Source organism: Oryx dammah, unplaced genomic scaffold (genome assembly GCF_014754425.2).
Source record: "Oryx dammah isolate SB20612 unplaced genomic scaffold, SCBI_Odam_1.1 HiC_scaffold_10, whole genome shotgun sequence".
Taxonomy (NCBI): Eukaryota; Metazoa; Chordata; class Mammalia; order Artiodactyla; family Bovidae; genus Oryx; species Oryx dammah.
In genome coordinates this window covers 64,274,879-64,286,893 of record NW_024070194.1, presented here as the reverse complement: position 1 = coordinate 64,286,893, position 12,015 = coordinate 64,274,879, and the positions used below count along the sequence as shown (strand labels likewise).

General features: G+C 45.7%; 1 long non-coding RNA gene across 1 annotated transcript; it reads left to right on the top strand.

Annotated features, from left to right (window-relative positions):
* Positions 1 to 648: 648 nt before the first annotated feature.
* Positions 649 to 3,405, top strand: LOC120869240. The gene is made up of 3 exons (XR_005722496.1): positions 649 to 769; positions 948 to 1,149; positions 2,152 to 3,405. It is a non-coding gene; the product is annotated as an uncharacterized LOC120869240 (long non-coding RNA).
* The last annotated feature ends 8,610 nt before the right edge of the window (positions 3,406 to 12,015 follow it).

Below are 12,015 nucleotides of genomic sequence, written 5' to 3'. Positions count from 1 at the left end.
AAAGCATCATTCCTGGGGCGGGCGCTGCTCAGCCACCCACCTTGCTTTGTCCTGAAGCTGCTGCATAATCCCGCTCCAGGCCCTGCGGGGTGGACAGGCACAAAAAGAACTCCTGCTAGGTCCCTTTGACCAGCCTTTACTTCAGAAACCCTTTTAAGCTAATTTTTCCTGACACTTCCAATAGGCCTTTGAAAATGCAGTGACTGAGAGAGCAAACATGTGCTCCGTAACACGCTCCCGAGTAGGGGGCGTTATTACATCTAATCTCCACCTTCTGCCTTGGACCTGAACCTTCCGGGCAGCAAACAGCTAAGAAGATTAAGAAGCAAACGCTGGAAGGCCGGATGTGTATGTGTCCAGAAAATGAGGCAGTCTGATCTGCCAAATGCGTGGGCATGAGTTTTCCGAGCCCAGAGCCGGGAGCAGTATTCTTCCTCTTTTCACAACTGCCTGAGGCAGTGCACATCACTGTCTTTGGCCTCCTCTCCACAGTCCCCTGGCTTCCTTCTTCCTGGGAACTTGGACTCAATGTGTGTTTCTGTGTTTGTACCCCAGGGTCTCCGGGGGATTAGGTTTATGGAATTATGCTAACAGAGGAAATCAGAAAATTGAAAGTCGATGTTTGCAATCACATGTTCCCTTGGTGACGTAGCCTTTGGAAATTGTATGTAGGTCCTGCAGCTGAGATGCAGGAGATGTTGGTAAAAGTGACTCCAACCATCCCCTGCCTGGAAGCAAGCCTGCTGTGATCCTGGCTCAAGAGCAGACGGTCGGGGGCGGTGGGGGGGGGGACAGGGAAGCCAAGTGACCAGATAGGCTGCTATTGCCTGCAGCAGCCGTGTGTTTCTAAATTTTGTGGATTTGTGGGGGGTCAAATTCCACCACATCTGCCTATTCAAGGGATCCTCACCCTCCTTGATAATGTACCGGTATTTTTTCACGTCTAGGTGCAGTGAAGAGGAGAAGGCATTGGTGAAAATCATGGTGACAAAACATTAGCTGTGCTGAAAATGTTAGCACTGGAAAAGACCTTGGTGACCCTCATCAAAATTTCTCATCAGCTGAAGCCCAGGGAGAGGCTCAGTGATCCTCTCAAGCTGGTTGATTGTCAAATGACGTATATAAGATGTGGCCACAATGCACTCTGAGGTAAGAGCAAATCCACCATCAAAAAAAAATCATGCCACACTGAGGGCTTCCCAACAGAATATGCAGCCCTAACATGAAGCCCTGAAGATTCAACAGCGTCTTCATAAAAGTGTGATGTTCTGAGCTGACTCTGAAAGGCAGCCGCTGTGCTGTCCACCACTTCTGTACCTTTCCGTGTCTGCTTCTTCAGCCCTTGGCTTGCCATAACCCCGACTCCACCTCCCAGCTCCTTTTATCTCATCCGTAAACATGTGGCACTCCCGCTGTTCTGGAAATGTTCTCTTTGCATCTTTTCAGGTACTGTTCTTGCTGTTGGCTTGATTTGGTTTCACAGTTCAGATTTCTGATAAGCTTGTCCCATATTTTTTGAGGAGGACGTCACTGACCGACAGAAACACTGGCTCAGCTATGGATCATTGTCTGTCAGTGATCCAATCTGACCTGATTGTGAAGAGGGGCTGTGTTGTCTTCAGTGAGGTTGTTAAAGGTGCTGTGGGGGCTTCCCAGGTGGTACTGGTGGTAAAGAACCCACCAGCCAATGCAGGAGACGTAAGAGACGTGGGTTAAATCCCTGGGTCAGGAAGATCTCCTGGAGGAGAGCATAGCAACCCACTCCAGTGTTCTTGCCTGGAAAACTGCATGAACAAAGGAGCCTGGTGGGCTATGTAGGGTCCATAGTGTCACAAAGAGTTGGACTTGACTGAAGTGACTTAGCATGCATGCGCAAGGTACTGTGGATGGGCCAGGCTTTGGAACAGTAATTCCAGCCCCATCCTGTGTGGGGATGGCAGGACAGTACAGCCAATGTCTCCTCCAGATTTACAAAATGCCCAATGTGTTTTCGAAGAAATGATCTAGTCACTTCTGGGCAGGAGGGCCAGTCAGAGCCTGGATGTATCCATTGCTGGCTGGTAAACTCTAATGTTTTAATCTGTTGGCTAGCTTCTTTTTGGTTCCTAAACATTGCTCAAATTTTCACTCGATTCTTCCTTTTTTCTCAAGAAGCAGTCTTTGCACTCTTTGGCCACGCCCAGAACCCTCGTCTGCTCTGTCTCTCCTCCCAGACAGACACTCCCGAGTTCATGTCAGGAGAAGGATGGCTCCCAGCTCCCCAGGGGAGGGATTCAAGCCGTGGGAAGAGCCGAGCTCCAAGGACATCGTGTTACACCCGCTGAAATGGTGTCAGGAGGCTCGGGAGGGAGGTGGCTCCAGGAGCAGAGTACAAGGAGGCCTGGGACTGTGTGGGAACAATCTGGGCCTCACAGCTGCTCTGTGACAGCCCGTGTCCTCAGGTCCTTCCGGGTGGGGCCTCCTGAGCCACCCACAGCACCGCTGCCGCCCTTTTCCAGGACTTGGGCTGCTGTTCCACCTGGCCTCCAGCCCCCGAAGGGTGCCAGCCACACCATGGATGGGGAGGAGAGCCCCATTTGGGGTAGTCACCTTGGATACCTCTTTGCATCCAGGGCGGTGGACCCTGTGTTTGGGGAGAAGTCCCGATTCAGAATTTGGAATTGGGGTTTTGTGCTAATTGGATGCTTTTCTTCTGGCTTCAAAATAATCTTGTTTAGGTTGCTAAGAAACGCTCTTAATTGAACATGGGGCTGAATGGTTCAGTACAATGAGGCACCGTGCAGAAGTCGGGAGAACAGCACAGTGCTCAGGGGACGCCAGGCCATTTCTTGGAACAGGCACATCATACCACACAAGTGTCTTCCCAGGTTTTCCTCACCAGGTGCCAAGGGGCTCATTTGTGATCGCAAACACAGGAGTCCCTGCCTAGTTCTAAGGCATGGTCCATCATTGAGCGACCTGTGCCTAGAACCCAACTCAGCTTGGTTTTATAGGCTGACGATATCTTGCAGGCTTGAAGAAGGAAATGGTAACCCATTCCAGTATTCTGGCCTGGGAAATCCCATGGATGGAGGAGCCTGGAGGGCTGCAGTCTGTGGGACTGCAAAGAGTTGGACATGATTCAATGACCAAACAACAAACAACATCTTGCAGGCTCTTGGTCTGAGTGGACCACTCTCCTAACGACCAGATCATTCTAATGGTGTACTCATTTGATGCAGAGCAATGAAATATGCTTACCTGCATTGGGCTGGCTTGCTCTTGTGGACCTGATCTCACAATCCTTGCTTCACAGAGGTCTCGCTTTCTTCTGTAGTGAAGAACAGGAACCTGAGAGAAGCTCCCTTTGGCAAAAGGTCTTTAGTGAAAAAAGCAAAGATTAAAGTTTGATATTCCTAATAGTAATTGCTTTCTGTTTTTCACAGCTGGGAGACCGTGTTTGGCTGAATCTCTAGGGGGAGGTGAGAGAAGCAGGCAAATAACCCTAGCTCTGAAAGCCCTGATAAAATTAATGTGTTCTTTGACTTTAGAGCCAGAGGACGGTCATACACTGTTTTCAGGCACTTTCCTAGCACATGGATGCCGTAGGCCGCAAGGTGGGCTCATGTCTGTTTGCTAAGAAATCAGATACGAGTACTGGTGGGGTGGAGGGTGCTGATGAGTACGAGGACTTGAGGAGATGCTCTACTTCTGACCGCGATGGGCTGAGAGTTGTTTTAGTGTTTAAAACGTGGCCTAAATAACATCAAAGTAGTTCAAAAGTGGGTTTTAAACATCTCTTAGTGGAGAGAATTAGAGTTGTTGTTTTTTTTAAGAAGTCATCTCCCTCCCTGTTCCCCTCCATCTGTGACAGCCAGGGTTCTTTAAGTGAAAGCAACAGCAATGCTGCTGACCTTCATTTGAAAAGGAGTTTATTAAAATGATATTGAGTGGCAAATACATCTTAAAAAACCATTTGAACAGCCAGGGATCCAGAAGAGGGTACCTAAAGGACACTGAAATCAGAACAGTGGCATCTACCATTTCCTGTATTTTTATTACTCTGAGATTCAAATGTCAGGAGAAAGCAATTTGTTCAATTGCTCTATGGGATAGTTCTAGAATTCCAGTGTAGGAGGGACTCCAACTCTTGGCGAGGAAGTGGAAGTTACCCTGGGTCTTAGAAGAGAGAGAGGAAAAGGTATCAGGAGAAAAGAGTGGTGTGAACAAATCCACAGGGGCAGGAACCAGCAAAGTGAACATGGGAGCCAGAGATGGGTGCCTGTTGTAAAGCAGGTGTGCAAGGGAGGCACCAGGGAGGGACAGACTGGTGTGTAAGGGGCAGGGAGAGCCCTGGCATTGTGGAAACAGAGGGAAGGAGGAAGGATTCTAAACAGGGAAATGACCTGAGGGAAGCAACGTTATTAGAAGTCAGGGAGTAGGTCTTAAAAAACCCAGTTCCTAAGTCTGAGCCTGGGGAACGAGATGGTAGAGTGGTACCTGGTGAGGCATCCACTGTGTCATGATGGTGCCACTGTGGGTCCTGGTACAGAGACCTTATAAAGCGTGGCATTTAGGGTTGGGTGTTAGTGAGGAGAAGGAATTTTACCATCGCCATGAAATTGGCCGCCCCCCCGACAAAGGCTGAGGCTCCCATTACTGAGAGTATTTGAGCCAACCTGGACATCCAGCCCCTTGTCCTGGGGATGATCTTGGGAGGAAGGCTGAATTTGACTTCAAAGGTCAATTTAACTTCTGTGAATCTATGAGTCAATGAAATAAGAAGCCATCCAGATTGTTAAAAAATATAAGACAACACTATCTGCATGTATTTGCGTGTAATGAAGATACCCATGTGGCAAACAATATGCATTTTAGAAGAATATTTATTTTGTAAGATTACATACACATTAAACACAATTGAATCACATTTAGTGGGGAGCAGAAGTGGTGATGAGGGCAAGAGGAGAAGGGGACAACAGAGGACGAGATGGTTGGATGGCGTCACCGACTCAATGGACATGAGTCTGAGCGAGCTCCGGGAGATAGTGAAGGACAGGGAAGCCTGGTGTGCTGCAGTCCATAGGGTTGCAAAGAGTTGGACACAATTTAACGACTGAACAAGAAGTGGTATGTGAAGACAAAGGGAATTAATTAATTAATTAATTGAGACTGGGAAAGATAAAGATGAGATCTGAATATGTATTTTGAGTGTTCATATAAAAGACATAAAATAGTGGAATGCCAGTTTCTGATTTAGTTGGTAGAATAAACTCCTCAGTAGTCAGCAATCGGAATCTTATTGTTAAGCTCTCATTATTTTGAAGAATACTAGACTTGGGTTGTAAATGTTTCTTTTATGCTGTGACATTATTATTTATTAAACCAATCAAAATAGAAACACTTCTGATATTGCCGGGTCCCAACCGGCGCTCTACTTGAGAACTCCGTAACTTAAATCCCCCAGCCACAATTTGTTTTAGCTTGTTATTTGTGATAATATGAGAGAGAAAATATAGTTGATTTAAAAATTTGTTTTAGTAGATTTTTCTGGGGCAATTTTCTCAAGTGGTTTTTCACAATTACCTCTATTATCAGGGAGAGGTGATAATCCTTAAAAGACTGTGCAGTATACAATGTATGTAATTTTGTAAAGAGGAGGAAAAGTCTCTCTCTCTGTCTGCAGTGAGATTCACTCTTTCCTGCCACGTATCCAAAGCTGGGCTGCAAAACTGCTTTAATGAGCCACCACAGAGAACTCGGCTTCACTTAATTTAAAAAGAAATGTGAAATTGCTCCCATGTAAAACTTGACATTCAGATTCCTTACCAGTGTGTCCTCAACAAGATCAGTCACTTTCTTGGCTCCGTCTTCTTTCTTGTATCTCAGACAACCCATATGGGATCAGTTTCCTTCTGCCTAAAGTGCATGCTTCAAAGCTGTGCTACTGAAAGTGTGGTCCCCAGAAAGACTGCCAGTCTTCAAACTGTCAGTTACCACCACAGAGTACAGAAAAGTGAGAATCTAAAACTTGTATAGTGATCTGGCCTTGCTGTGTATCCAAGGGAGGACCAATGCGCTTGACTTGTTGAGCAAGGAATAAACCAAAGGTCTTCAAAAAAGATCCGCTCAGATGGGGAGGAAGGCAAGTCAGTCAGTTTATACTAATGAACAAGGTTCCCAAAGTGAGACCCTAAATGGTAAAGCTACATCACCAGTGGAATTCTCCATTTTCTAGTAGCGTAAGATTTGAGCATCCCTGGATGGGTGTGTGGAAGAGCATTGAAAGTATCTTGCTGGGCATTAGGTGGTTTGTTACTGAGGAACATCTCTCATGAAAGGCTGGACTGGGATATATAGGGGTTATCAGGGATCCCGGACCCCCAGGCTGTGGAGCCAGTACTTTTTCCATGGCCTGTTAGGAACCAGGCTGCACAGCAGGAGGTAAGTGGTGGGGGAGCGAGTGAAGCTTCATCTACTGCTCCCCAATGCTCTCTATCACTGGCATTACCACCTGAACCATCCCCTCCCTGGACTTTTTGTAGAAAAATTGTCTTCCACAAAATGGGTACCTGGTGCCAAAAACATTAAGGATCGCTGGGTTAAGTGGTCCAAGAACCAGTGAACATTCCTCCTCCAGGCTCTGCTCTCCAGCATCACATGCCTCCTCCAACTTGTTGGGAGTCACTTCTGCATAAGGTGGCACCAAGTTCTCACACTTGGTCATCACCTAGAACCTTACCCCTCAAAGTTGTGATCTGGGGACCAGGAGCATCAGCATTTTCTGGGGGCTTCTGAGAAATGTGGGTTTTCAGGTCTTACCCCAGACCTCCTGAATCAAAACTACCAAGATTCCCTGGTAGTTTCACATACCTATTAATAATTGAGAAATGCCCACCTAGAAAACAGATACATTGTTTTAAGTGAAAATGCTCTTCCTTAACTAAGTTTGGGGAACTGACCCTGTGGCCTGGCCAGGAAAGGAGGTGGGGCCTCTCGGTAAACTTTCTGAGATAGAAGGACCTCTCAACCGAACCCAAGGTTCTGATCATCAGTATTTATATAGACTCATTCTCATGCTCCAACCTGTGAGTTTGGAGTCGCCTGAGGTTTTTGCTTTGATATAATGAGATAAATATATGTTGTTGGATTATCTTACTCTCTCTTCTCTAGACTGTTCCAGAAATAATCATCTGTAAGTCTTAGGGGAGTTGAGATGAAAACTTTTGGTACATGAAATTTTTGGTCCAAATGGGATTTTTTTTGCTGGTGTTACTAATTAAGATTCTTGTCAAAACTAGGCCAGCTCCATGCCATCCAGTTGGCAGTATGTTTAGAATCCCTCTGTAAACACGCAGCGGCTTGTACAAATAGGGAGGGTTTTCTTTCCCATCATAAGAAGGGCCTGAAATAAATCCCAGACAACTCGAGGAGTTTGTCTTTGCCATAAAAATAGTGGAATTCATTGAAAGCTATCTCACAGCACCCAGACAGGATACGGGCTGGCTGGTTAATTGTCCCTGGGAACGTGCTGGCAGTGGATTTCACTCTGATCAGACTGCAGAGTGGAGGTCCCTCTTTTAGCTTTGCTTTCTGGAGTATTGAAAACTTTGCAGTTAGATGATGCTAGTATCCAGGTAGAGTACTAAGTGCCTGATTTTCATTAATGACTCTGTAGAACTCTTCTGTAGTTGCTCTTCATAAAAAAAAATTTACTCACCAGATAGCTGGTATCACTGTGCTCATCTTTGAGACAGAAATCTCGATATTGTCTGGGATTTCCCTGGTGGCTCTGTGGCTAAGACTCCACACTCCCAATGTAGGGGGCCTAGATTTGATCCCTCCTCAAAGTACTAGATCTCACATGCTGCAACTAAGACCTTACAAAGCCAAAGAAGTAAATATTTTTAAAAAAAAAGAAAAAAGAAATCACAATTGTCAACTCCTGACTTCTGTATGGTTAGTTGAAAGAAAGGAAGAGTTCCATATTCTTTTCTTCATAGACTGGATGGGGAGGATCATGGTTGGCCAACACAGCTGTCAAGCTAAGTAGCTGGATGAAGCTGGGGCTGGAAGAGCCAGAAAGTCACCAGCCACGCCAGCCCAGGGCTTTGAATATTGTATGAGCAAATAAGCAGGTGTGGAGTGAATGACTGAGCAATTGATTCTCCACAGGGACAGAGATTTTATTTGTTGTGTTCATCTCTGTATTCTCAGAGGCAAAAACAGTGCCTGATAAGCAGCAGACTCTAGATAAATCTTTGTTGAATGTGTGAATGGATTCAACCATTCGCCTCTGGAAGGTAATTCTTCCAAATGCATCCATTTTGTATCACTTACTCGTTTGCGTTTCTGCCCATTTCTCACTGCCTTCAGGGTCCCCATACTTATTTCCCCTGCTTCCTTGTTGGGGGTCCTCCAATACCTGAGCTGATCCCAAAACTATGGCTGGGGCTAATGCAAGCTGCCTGTTTATCAACGTGGGACATGAAGATAGGGACTGAAATGCAGTATCCGGTTTACAGATTTCTTAAAGACAACATCTGTAGGCATTTCCCTTTGGAAGTTCTCAAGAGATGATGTGAGGTTTGAGTAGATCTTAATGTCAGATCTAAGTACGTCTGACAAAATTGCCATTTTCCTAGCTAGTGGGCCTTGCTCAGGCGTTATATAAAGAGCTGATGTGTTTAGGCTTTAGAACGGCTTGGATAGAGAAGCCGTGTGAGGGCCAGGCCTTTAGATTCTGTCCCATAACGTTTTCTTTGAAGCTGAGGCAGTGAGAGGGTTGACTTCGAGAGTCAGAGAGGTGGTAGCACCATCCAGCGTGGGCAGTGGGGACAAGCCTGTCTCCTACAGGGGAAAGCTGCACCCTCAGTCTCCTCCCCAGGTTAGATGTGACGATGTGTCTTGACAGCAAAGTGACTTTGCTCAATTCCAAGGTGCTCTGACAGGAGAAAGTGTTGTTTTTCCAAAGTCCCTTCATATTTTTCTTCTAGGTCTTTCCTACCAAGGATGTGGGGCTCATCCAACCGAGTGAAGGGTACTTTGGAGGCTAGGCTATCTGGCCTCCGCCCAGGGTCAGAAAGAGAAAGTACTAATGACATTTCAAGCTGTGTGACCTTGAGCAAGAACTTGAGTCTCTCTGAGCCTCAGATAGACAGGTTATTACCACTTGTGTGTGCTACTCACTCAGTTGTGTCTGACTGTTTGAGACCTCATGGACTATAGCCCCCCGGGCTCCTCTGTCCATGGGGATTCTCCAGGCAAGAATACTAAGTTGCCATTCCCTTCTCCAGGGGATCTTCCTGATCCAGGGATCAAACCCAGATCTCCTGCACTGAAGGCAGATTCTTTACCATTTGAGCCACAAGAGAAGCCGCTTACCACTTAGGGGGTAATTATATTTCCCTTGATAAATGCCTTGCTGGCACACAGTAATGATACTTGCTGCCATTTATTGAGTACCTGCTATTATTCTGACCTAAACTTTGAGAATTAATCATATAGATTACGGAAGGAGTTATCAGTCTTGTGTGATAATCTGGGTACCATATTATCATATTATTAGAGGAGAGAGAGCAAATGCTTCTTTGCACTAACTCACATTTCTTTTGAACCTTCACTTGTATTATATTAATAGGTGCACATAACCACAGGCCAGTTCTGTGGTTTAGTAACAGTGTCTCCTTTTTAAAGCTCACTCTGCTTGGATTAGCAGCTAAATTTGGATACTTCTCTATATGTGTGTGTGTTTTGAAAAATTTTGAAACATTTCTGTTATGCTTGTTGGCTTAGAATCACTATTCAGAAAGTTACATTGCTGTATTAATTTATGCAAAATCCTTGCAGAATTTACCTATCTTATAAGATTTTTTAAAACATATTTTTGAAAGAATCTCAGTTTTCAAGTTACAAATACAGCAATTCATTTTAACAGAACTGTTTGAGATCAACTGGCAACCTAATAGTTCACGTTCTGTACTTCAGTGTTTATTTCTTGTAAACAAGAACGTTTTTCTGTCTAAGCACAGGGCAACCATCAAAATTAGGATATTGAAAAGGGTACATTTTTATAATCTAATCCTCTGACTTTATTCCAGTTTTACCCAGTGTCCCAATCCTGTATAGCAAAGGGATCCAGTCCAATAAAATGCCCTGAATTTAGTAATCATGCCGTTTTAGTCTCTGTCTGGAAATTTTCTCAGTTTCTGCTTGATGATCAGGATATCGACATTTTAAAAGATTACAGCCTAGTAGCAATGTAGAGCATCACTCACTCTAGGTTGGTCTGTGAGTCCAGCCCCTAGTGAAGCCAACTCTGCATAGCTACCCCCTCACCCAGCTAGGGCTCCTATCCTTAGTCGCTGACCCTTCTGTGCAAATATCTTCCTTATCCTCTGTGGCATCTTCAGCCCACTCTGGGCCACTGTGGCCCACCCCCGCACCGTCCAGCCCCTGCTCTGCCTCACCTAACAGCTCTAGGACTGTGCAGTTCAGAAAATGGCCGGAATAGAAAGAACCACACCAGGTTTTTTGGGTTCGGCATGTAAGCCTTTCCTTAGTTTGAAAGACCGTCCTAGTTAGATCAATTGCCCTGAAACCTGAGCCAGTGTGAGACCCCTTCCTGGGCCGGGACAGAAGCCCAGCAGCTAAGGTACGATGTTCTCGCCTAATACTCGCAAGTGATCCCCGCTCCGTGTTCTCTGATAAGATCACAGGGAGCAAGGTTTCCGTCCCGAGCCTCACAAGTTCGCCAGCTGCGTTTCTACTCCTCTTGTTACTGTTCTCAGTTCTTGGCTTATGCTTCCCAAATCCAGCAAATAAACACAACGTTCACGACCACTGATGCCTTCCACTGATGCAGCGGGAAAAGTTTACAAGATTATGGTCTTAGGTGAGAAAATGAAAAAAAAAAAAACCAGAGCAAAACAGAAGTCCTTTGCAATCCAAGTGTTAGCCCAAAGACTAGGAATTCACTCAACCTCACTTTCATCTCTGGTGCTTTTGGGGTTTTACTGCAACCATCCCACTGGGAGGGGACTTCTAGCACCTATTACCATTCAGATCTTCATCCCTTGGGGACAGATTTCACCCAGGCTAGCCCCACGTCTCACACGACTAGAGCGAGGGCGGCTTACTAGGGCTGCCACTGTCCCAGGTCACACCTGTGCTTTGCTGTTCGCCAGCTTCCTGTTTCATGGCAGCACCACTCATCCATTTCAGAACAGGCTTCCACTTAAAAGGACGGCCTTGGCTACTGGTGTTCGGAAGTGTGAAATCAAAGTAGGTGTTTGGGGAAAAGCTTCCTGAAATAATAGGAACTTCTGACTGCCGTTTTCACATAATTCCCTTCAAAAGCATTCCTGATGTATGGCTAAGTGTTGATGTAGGCAATGCCACTTGAAGTGGGAGGGATGGTATTTAAAAAAAAAAATCCTCTTAGCTGTTGACATTAGCTTCCTGGAATTATTTTTCTTCTTTTAAACAAATCTTAATGGAACAAATGACATGACAAAATACTCTGAAAGCATCTGCAACACGAGCTCCACCTACACACGCCTCCAGATGATCACCTCGACAAGTCTGAATGCCTGATTTCAGTGGGTGTCTCCGGGGCTGACTCACGGCTCCACACTCCCAGCTCCCAGGGTCTCCAAGCTCATCCCCTCCATACCAGCCTCTCTTTCTTTGATGTAATCGGGCCACGCAGAGCAAGTGCCCTCTCAACTGTTCTGAACCCCTGCACCTTCTTTCAAATGAGTTTGGCTTTTGAATGATGCCTGGAGGGAAGAATTTCCTAGCACTAGATTTACATTATTTTCCTGCTGTGCTTTAGATATCATTTTTAAAATTCCATTCACACGATCAGAGGAAATATTTTCGAGAAAATGAAGGGGTTGAAAATCCATCTCCTCTGCGCACCCGTAATTCCCACTCTGCCCCACTGTCAACGAATCAAAGAATCAGGCCAGCGGACGCTGGCTAGGACAACCTTCTCTAGAGGTGTCAAAGATGATTTTTTAAAAACACAGTAGG